The 9,847-nt window shown below is 44.4% G+C and overlaps 1 long non-coding RNA gene across 2 annotated transcripts in view; it reads left to right on the forward strand.

Annotated features, from left to right (window-relative positions):
- The window catches only part of LOC309633439, a 147,611-nt gene that overhangs the window by 102,486 nt on the left and 35,278 nt on the right, over nucleotides 1-9,847 (forward strand). For both annotated transcript variants that reach the window (XR_014247518.1, XR_014247519.1), the window contains exon 4: nucleotides 9,494-9,600. This is a non-coding gene — a long non-coding RNA (uncharacterized lncRNA). The remainder of the gene's footprint in view (nucleotides 1-9,493; nucleotides 9,601-9,847) is intronic.

A 9,847-nucleotide genomic window follows, 5' to 3' on the forward strand; every position in this document is an offset into this window, starting at 1 on the left:
TAACCACTGCACCACCAGCGAAGTCTCTAGACCTTCTTCACTTGAGCTCAGCACTTGCTTCTGTTTTTTTCTACTTCTCCCAAATGGCCAGGCCCAGGTATACAACAATCCCCAGATTCAGGTCTGGGGTGAGAGGGAACTCGATGCACCAGGAATCAGATGATTTTACTTCCCCATTCAGCATTGCTGACTGTGCTACATCTCACCTACACCCCTTGTAGTGGGGCAGTGTGTCTGGTTTAATACAGAGATTCATGGTGTCCAGGTTTCCCGGGCCTCTCCATCCAAGCCTCTCCCTAAACCATAACAAAGGGCTTTAAGGGAAGGAGTGACCAGGTGAGGTTGTGTATTCGGATGACCTCACTGTTGCCCAGCGGGAGGTTGACCTGGGAGGGATGACCAGTGGTCAACTCGGTGAGGAAGGGGGTCTAATCTACAAGGGATGTGAACTCATGCATGGGGTTCCTCCTAGGATTCTGGACTGAGAGAGTTAACACGCTGGGCGAGGTGAGGAACCATCCTGGTCAGTGTGGCCTGGGAAGCCTGGTGCCAGTTCAATTTTCACAGCAGCCCACCTCCATCGGCATGAAAAATCTTTTCTTAACACTCTTATTAAACCCTAATCTTAATCGTATTCATCATTATTAAGTCTTGAAATTGTCTTGAATATTTAAATAGGCCCAAACTGAGAGTCAGAGGAATGGATTTAAACGGACAGCTCAAATTCTCTTCCAGGAGCCGTCCCAATAATGGCTGGAGATTTCAGCCCCTGATAGAGACCAAGGCTTCTGAAGGGAGAGGGTTGTGACAATGGCGTCACAATGGGGGGGAGGGGGGCGGGGGGCGGCCAATTACATTCGGCCTGGGTAAGATCAGTCTTTCTTTCAAAGACTCTTCACAAACCTATCAGGAAAAGGAAAAGGCATAAAGATGAATTAGGGCTTAAATGTACCGGAGGACTTGGAGGGATATTAAAAGAGAATAGCTCTGCGTCTCCCCTCTGGCTTCCCTCCTTTCAGGCCCCAAAACAATGCCCATTAAATAACTTCACTGCCTTGGTCTCTGTCACTGAGGAGCTAATTTCTAGCGGTCCTGAGAGGTCAGATGACCTGGCCCAGCTGTTATCTCCTGATGTACGGCAGGAAGCCACCAGGGCCTTTAGAACTATGGTCCAAGGAAGAAATAATGGCCCTTTTATATACATTTTTCGAAATAAGAAATTTAACTTGAGAAGATGCTTTCTCACTTTTGCTCCACTCTCTGTCTTACAGGATATGAGTGAGTGTGAATTTTGCAGGATTTATTCTGTAACCCAGCACCATCCTGTGCACATTATCTCCACTGGCCGCTTAACCTTCACAGGAGCCCTATGACGGAGGTCTCACACTCTCCATTTTACAGAGAAGAAAATACCCTAACCATGGTCACCCTGCTTAATTGGAACTCAGGCCTCTGACTGCTCGACCCATGCCCTTCCTTTCCCTCTCTTCTCTGACTGGCTTGTCCCTAGCCCCACCATCCCTCAGCATGAGGATGACTTGGGAGGGGTGGGAGATACAATTGCGGGGTGGGGGTGGGTTATTATGATTATTATTTTATCAGTTATTATCAGGTTTGCATCCTGAATGCGAAAACAATCTATGTAACCTTTATTCTGGCTAATGCATACATTAGGCTGGGGAGCCTATATGCCATCATAAAAATGTGGGAAATTGAAACCTGCTGACATAAAATCAAACAGCCCAGTCATAAAAGGTGTCGCTTTTATGTGATTAACTTGTCAATATCTTCGTGTTGCTAAACTAAATCAAACTACAATTTTCCCCACATGCCCTGAATTTAATGGGAACCATTAATGGGTGTGATTTCTTATAGATCTCTTTGTAATAGAAACATGGCCTCTTATGCCCTGGCCGATTAAAATGAAGCCACTGGGCTGTCATTTGTTGTGTCCCTTTGAGCATATTGAATAGTTGTTCTGCTTGTAATGCCAAAGCTGTTGACACTCAAGTCCTTCCTAAAATATCTGGCACCAATATATCTTCCCAGAACTTTCTTCTTCTACTCCCATGCAAGATCTTTCATAGGATCCAAGAATGTCAGAAGTGGAAGAGAGTTTTGAGATCATCTATTCCAGGACTTGCAAGTAGAATTGGTATCATCTGCTAACTCTAATTGACATCACTGGGTTAAGAAGGATTCTGAGGTCTGTTCCAGGCCCACTGGGTGAAAAAATGCCATGCTTGATTAAGAATGTCTGCCATGGGCTTCTTTGGAATAGTAGGGGCATACAGGCCACAACTATGGCTCCGTGTTATTATCCAACCCCTTTATTTTACAGATGTAGAAACTGAGGCTCATAGAAAGTGAATGACTCTTCCAAGGTCACACAATGAATAAGCAACAGGATCAAGACCAGAATGTATTCCTCTTGACTCTAGCCAAGTGCTGTTTCCATGATGGAGGAACTCTGATGAAAGAGGGTAAAGCACGTTGGCAGGATCAAGGAGGAATCAATTGTTTGGAGATGGCAGAAAGCAAATTCTCACCTCAATGATAAAGAAGCAAACTCCCCTAACCCCCAAAGATCCTTAATCAAAAATCCCTAGCCAATTTTAGGACATTATTATCCCTTCATTCTTTTTTCCCAACTTTTGTCTCTCTCCCTTTAAGAGAGAGGGGGAGAGAGAGATTGTTGCCTGGGATATTGTTCTACTGATCTTCCCCAAACAAGATTATCTACAATTAGTGAACTCTGGGGCATTTTGGTGAGTTTGAGTCTTTCTCTGTGAGGATCCCACACCCTTTTTTTCTGACTATCGTCCCTGGGAATCCTTGCTCATTGACTTTTCCCCTGGCCAGAGTTCAATGTGGAGAGAGCAGAGGGGCAAGGACTGAAATCTCTGATCCCTCCATACACACATCCATCCTCCTTTCAGCTTCTGCAAACTTTCCCTGAATCCCCATTGCCTACATAACAAAAACCCCTGTTCTGAACATGGCCCTTAGCACCTGCGACAGTCTGCTCAGCCAGCCTTCCCAGCCTCATCCTTTGCCAATCTCTCTCAAGCATCCGGCAGCCTAGACTGGGAAGGGCAAATGGCACCCGGATGGAAGTGCTGACTCCCAGCTCACCCCCACATGTTACTAATGGGTCATTAATAATTGGTGTCTTTTCTTCTTTGCCCAGACATTGCTTCAGAAAGGGTGTTGTGTATGACTGGCAATATCTGCCCTAGATGTGACAGTGTGGAGAGACAAGGCTGCGTCGGTTACAGTTCCTGCTTTGGTCACAGCATTGTCAGCTGCTGGGTGAACACATCCTGCACACACCTGCTTTGGTACCTTTGGTTAAACTCATGGCTCCTTATGTCCCATGCCCATGCATGCATGCACCTCGATTTAACCTTCAAAACCTGGCTCCAGAGTCACCACCACCTTTGAGAAGTTGTCCCCAACTCTCTAGACTGAATGAATCCCAGAGCCAATGCATAAATCATTATTCCAGCAATACAGCAGGAGGGTTAAGGGCACTGGCTCTGGAGACAGGTGGCCTGGGTGCAAATCCCTCCTCTGCTACTCAACAGCTGTGTGATCTTGGACAAGCTGTTCAGCCTCTCTGTGCGTCCATTTCCTCACCTTCAAAGTTGAAAGAACCATAGGTCCTATCTCACAGGATTGTTGTGAAGACAAAAAAGAGCTCATGAGCTCACAGTGTAGAAGGTTGTACCACACCCAGACTGAGCACTCAGCAAATATTTGCTATCCTCTAGCACTTGAAATTGTGTAACTTAATGATAGTGTATCTATCTGTCTTCTACACTAAATTACAAGTTTCTTGAGCTCTGGGATTTGATCTTAGTCACCTTTGAATTCCCTACCCACCTAGTGCAGTGTTGGTTGCACAGGTACTCATGAATATTTAATAGATGACTGAATGAATAAATCCATTTGAAGCCTCCTAAGTCAGGAGAGAGAGTTGTTTTCCAGCATTCTCTGCTGCTGGTGGCTTATCCCAGTTCAGGAGGATTCGAGTGAAGTGTCCCATGGATGTCACTCTGAGTCAGAAGAGACACTATATCTCAGAGACACACAACTTTCTATTTACCTTGTGCTACTTTAATAACCTCTCACTAACTCAAAAAAATGAAAATTCCTTCCTCTCTTGATGTGATCTCTGAGTGGCAAACACTGATGGTTTTCTCCCCCTTCCCCTTGAGTTTCTAATGAAGCAGAAGCCAACATGACTCTTTCAGTTGCCTATTTGTCTGCGCTAATGGTGTCAGCAGAGACAGGCACACCTCTCCAAAGAGTGTTTGCTTGGGAACTGGTACAGAATGGCACAGGCAAGGCACACAGTGTTTAGAAGGGTGCCCATAAGGTATTGCCTTTTTATAATGATTATGGAGATGATGTTGGTGCTGGGAGTTTATGTCACTATCATCTTCAGACAGACAGGTGCATTTTTGGACCGTGTGGGAGGCTTACCAACTAGGCTTCTAGCCATTCGTCCATTCATTCATTCAACAAATACTTGCTGAGAATCAATACTGTGTGGCCAGAACAACTATGTTGCACAGCTCCAGAGGCATCATTCATATAATTTATACAATAGTGGTGCACCCCCTGGGGACTGAACTTCCTGACATGGTAGCCCTGCAAAAGACAGATGCAGAAATGAATAAGATACAATCTCCTTCTCTCAAGAAGTTCATGGGCAAGTAGGAGAGTAATACTCAGAAGCACCTAAATTACCAATCCCGTGGCAGGAGTAAAATACAAGCACATTCAGGGTAGACAGGTATCCTGATGGTATGCAAAACTGCCTCAGGGAGAGTCAGGGAAGACTTCTGGAAAGCAGCAATGTCTGATTTGGGTTTTAAAAGAATGCATAGGAGTCCTTCAGGCGGATGAGATTGGGAGAGCTGGGGATGGGTCTTATGCTATTCTAATAGGAGAAAAAAGCACGGGCAGAGATATTGAGGCAGGAAAGAGCATGGCCTTTTAGGGTGCAATAAACCATAAATGCATTGTGAGGACATTTACTTTGGAAGTGTGTGTGGCAGGGAGTGAACCTGGAGAGGGAGCCAGGTATCAGGTCATAAAGGGCCTTGAATATTGTGGTAAGAAGCTAAGACTTGACAGTGGCCAAGATGAAGCCATGATGAGGTGGGAAGCAGGAGGGAGACATAATCACACTTAGATGAAATGACAAGGGTCTCTTGTAATTATGTGTCCATTTTATAAATATTCTGCACTAATTATCTCATTTTAGCTCTGCTGTGGCTTAGGACTAGACGAGACATGACCCAGTTTCCTGGAGTGGGATAAGGGCAGACCCAGAAAAGAAAACCCTGCTATCATGAATGTACAGAAAACTCAGTATTGCCTGTCCAATCTGACAGATGGACACAGGGTCCCATGGCAGACTGGCAAATAGATGGCAACCCAAGTCAACCAGCAGTTTTTCATATCTGTTAGTGGATAGTACTCCAGGAAAGCAGAACACAGATAGTAGTAATGCAGGACCAGTACGATTCAGTCTAGGCAAGTGGGCAGCATCAAGAAGTCCTTTTGGGGACTTCCCTGGTGGCACAGTGGTTAAGAATCCACCTGCCAATGCAGGAGACACGGGTTCGAGCCCTGGTCTGGGACGATCCCACATGCCACGGAGCAACTAAGCCCGTGCTCCACAACTACTGAGCCCGTGTGCCACAACTATGGAAACCCGTGTGCCTAGAGCCTGTGCTCCACGATGAAGAGTAGCCCCCGCTCACCGCAACTAGAGAAAGCCTGCGCACAGCAACAAAGACCCAATGCAGCCAAAAGTAAATAAATAAATTTTTTTAAAAAAGTCCTTTTGGTACTTATTATGTTCCAAAATAGATCTCCTTATCTATCCTTCCTTTCAAACCTTCCTCGCCCTTTATTTTCATTACCTGTTTGCTATTCTATCTTCCCAGCTAGACAATACAGCTCTAAAAGGCAAGGATCATGTTTATCTTATTGTCTACCACATCCCCAGTCACCTGACACATAGCAATAGCTCATTAGATATTTGATTGATGTGGTAGGCTGAATAACGGTCTCCCAAAGATGTTCACGTGTGAATCACAGAACCTATGACTAAGTTACTTTACATGGCAAAAGGGACTTTGCAGATGTGATTAAGTTAAGGGTCTTGAGATGGAATGGCTATTCTAGATTATCTAGATAAACCCAATGTAATCACCATGATCTTTATAAGAGGGAGGCAGAAGGATCAGAATTAGAGAAGGTCCCAGAATTGTCCATGGGACAATGGAAGTAGGGGTTAGGGAGATGCTCTTTGAAGATGGTGGAGGGGCCATGAGCCAAAGAACGCAGGCGACCTCTAGAAACTTGAAAGACTAGGAAATAAATTCTCCCCTAGAGTCTGCAGAAAGAACACAGCTCTGCCAACACCTTGATTTTAGCACAAAAGGTCCAGACTTCTGACTTTCAGAAGTGTAAAATAATAAACGTTTGCTGTTTTGCACCATACAGTTTGTGGTGATTTCTTCCAATGGCCGTAGGAAACTAATGCAGTGAATGGTTAAGGACTGAGTTTGGGTATGGGGAAAATCCTAGGAACAGCATGATCAGAACTGGTCCCAGACCTAAAGGAATATGGGTTGTAATACAAAGGTTAATCTTTAGAGTTTAAAGTGTGATTTTATGTGTATCACTCAGGGAATGTCAAGCTTAAAGATATATGCTATGCAGGCTAAGGCAAGTGGTCATGTAGCACTTCCCAGATTTACTGAAACAACACTCATTGGGGAAAAATTCATGGGGACAGAAGTAGTAGTTCATCCATGTTGTCACATGCTGCAGGAGCTCCCTTTTTGAGGCTGAATAATACTCCATTGTATGTATATATCACATTCTTTCATCTGTTCATCCACGAATGGACATTTACATTGTTTCCATATCTCGACCATTGCAATGAGTGCCAAAATGAACATGGGGGTACTAATATCTCTTTGAGATCCTGACTTCAACTCATTTAGATAAATTGCCAGAAGTGGGATTGCTGTGTCACAGGTAGTTTTATTTTTAATTTTTCGAGGAACCTTCAGAAACCTTCGAGAAACCTGTTTTCCATAATGGTAGCACCATTTTGCATTCCCACCAGCAGTGTACAAAGGTTGCAATTCCTCACAGCCTTGCCAACACTTGTCGTCTTTTGTTTTGTTTTGTCTTGTTTTTAGAATAGCCATCCTATTAGTGTGCAGTGATATCTCATTGTGGTTTTGATTTGCTTTCCCTAATGGTTCTTGAAGCTCTGTGGTTAAGGTCCATATGCTGGTATGATTAGGGCTGAGACACATTAGTCAGTTCTGCATTTGCGGCTGGAGGGAGCACCAGCCCCTCTCATGTTATGATTGGGAGTCTCTTGTGGTTTACCTGAATTGATTGATTAGGCACTGAACTATAGCTGGTTTTCAAGGAACCTTGCTAACTCCTTTCCTGAGAGGCCTTGGAATCAGCCTGCCAGGAATCAGTCTTGAACCAGTTCACACTGGTTCAAGTGGGCAGCAGGCTAGTGTTCTCAAATAGGGAGCAGGCTAGTGCTAGGGGATCATCCATTTAAATGGTATTCAAAGTGTGTCTAGAGACAGCATATGTCAGAATCTCCCAAGAAGTTTGCAAAAAAATACATATTCCAGAGCTGCACCCTAGTCCTACTAAATCAGAATCTCTGCCTAGGTGCCTAGGAATATGCATTTTTATCACTAACCACCACCCACCCAGTGCACTCCAATGTGCGCTAAAATTTGAAAACTATCAAATTCAAAATTGTAATTTCACTTACAGAGAAAACCCAAGAGAAAACATTCAGGCGAATGCACGTTATCATGGCATAAGCTGCAAGCGTAAGTTGGAGGTTCTGGGATGGCAGGAAGGTGACGGGAACTTTCCAGGGAGGGAGAGGTTAGTTAGAGAAGGCATCTTAGCCAAGGAGAAATGTTGATCCAGGTCCGGAAAGAAGTTTTAAGTTGGCTAAAAGGAGTCATAGATTTTAGGGTCTTTGCCATAATGAATCCTACGAAGAGTGACACTAGGGTAATGAAAACATGATTGTAATGTTTCGGGGGGAAAAATTAACAGTCTAATTCTGCAGAGGATGGATATTGGTGATTCTGACTTATGTGCACACCGCAGAGCTTCCCTAATCAGCTTTCCTCTTAGTACAGCTCAGGGTGAAGGCTAAGGGCTGAAAATAGTCCACTCCAAACTCTTTTGATTGCAGAGTGTTTCAAGAGGGAAGACGTGGGTGACAGACTAATAAAACCCAGGAACAGCTTGCATTTGTGTTTTCCCACAAAGTCTCTTCCACCCCAGACTTCCCAACAACCACTGCAATAGCCCCCCTGGGGCTCCAGCTCCCCCCACCCTCTCCAGTCAAATAACTCCCCGGTGGCATCTGTCGAGCACCTACTAAGGGCCACCACTGTGATTGTCACAAACAACATCTCACTTGACTCTCTCCTAGACCTGTGATGTAGCTGTAGGCTGGGGAGACCTTGAACACAAGCCAATGGTTAAAAGTAACAGGTTCGGTCAACATATCTTGGGTACCTACTATGTGCTTTTCCGTAGACTCAAGTGATCTCACCCTCATCAAAAGTGCCATTCATTATGTAGATGTTATTAATGTCCAGCTTATGCCGATGCACCTTATCTATAATCACCCACGTGACTGAGATGCGATTGATATGATTTTGAACCAGATCTATTTGATTAGGAAGTGATGTTTTTTTTCTGCTCTCACATGCTGCCTTTAATAGGATTCCTAACCTTGGAGGAGGGAAGAGAATAGTCTGTGTCCAGTGATTAGGTTTAGCATGTGATAATTACAGTGAAAGGTGACAAGCACCATCATAAAGGTATCTACCAAGTGTTTTAGCTGCTCAGAAGAAGGAGGAACCTCTGATGCAGACTTCTGCCATAGGGTCTTTGTACATATTGCCCCCTAAAAGCACAATTGTCCCCTTAAACAGCCCTTTTCTGACCTTACCATCTATGCTGTTCTTATGTTTTTCTCTATTGTTGTGCCCTGCTCACTTTTTTTTTTTTTCAACAGCATTGCTTGCAACCTGTGGTCACGAATTAATTATTTGCTTGTCTTTCTGCCTCCATAGCATGAACACTCCATAGGGACATGAATGTATATGTCCTAGTCACTACTGTATCCTCAGTACTGGCACCCGTAGGTGTTTGATAACTGTTGAATGAAGAAGGGGTGAATGAGTGAATCAGTGAATGAATGAATCACTTTGATGACTTTGTCTTCAGAACAACACTGTGAGGTGGCATCATCATCTCCCTTTCAAAGTGAATAAGCAGAAGCTACCGAGAGATCAAAGAAAAGCATAAGACGGACCGAGGGAGAGTCAACCCCAGGTGTTCTGGATCTAACTCCAGTGCGCATCTCACTAAATCAAACTACACTGGCTTCAATTTACAGATTCTAGGGACCATGGATTCACAGATGACTAGCAGGATGCCAGGAGAAGGGAAAAAGCAAGAGGACCAAAAAATACAGGAAGAGGGGCTGAGATGCCCCATCTCTGGGTGAGTCCGACCCTGTAAAACAGAGGTTCATAGTAATAAATCATGATCATAACTGATATGTACTGTGTGCTTAAAGCTTTACCTGTGTAGCAGAAGAGAAAAGTTTACCTTCCCAGATTCTGGAGTATTGATGGCATTGTATTTGGGATAAATCTTTACGTGCAAGGCTTGCTCCAGACACAAAAGTTACCTGCTGCATTGCTGTGCATCAGACAGAGAACAGAAGGGGAGGCAGAGTGAGGGGAAG

The sequence above is a fragment of the Balaenoptera borealis genome (assembly GCF_965194805.1).
Source record: "Balaenoptera borealis genome assembly, chromosome: 8".
NCBI classification, from domain to species: Eukaryota; Metazoa; Chordata; class Mammalia; order Artiodactyla; family Balaenopteridae; genus Balaenoptera; species Balaenoptera borealis.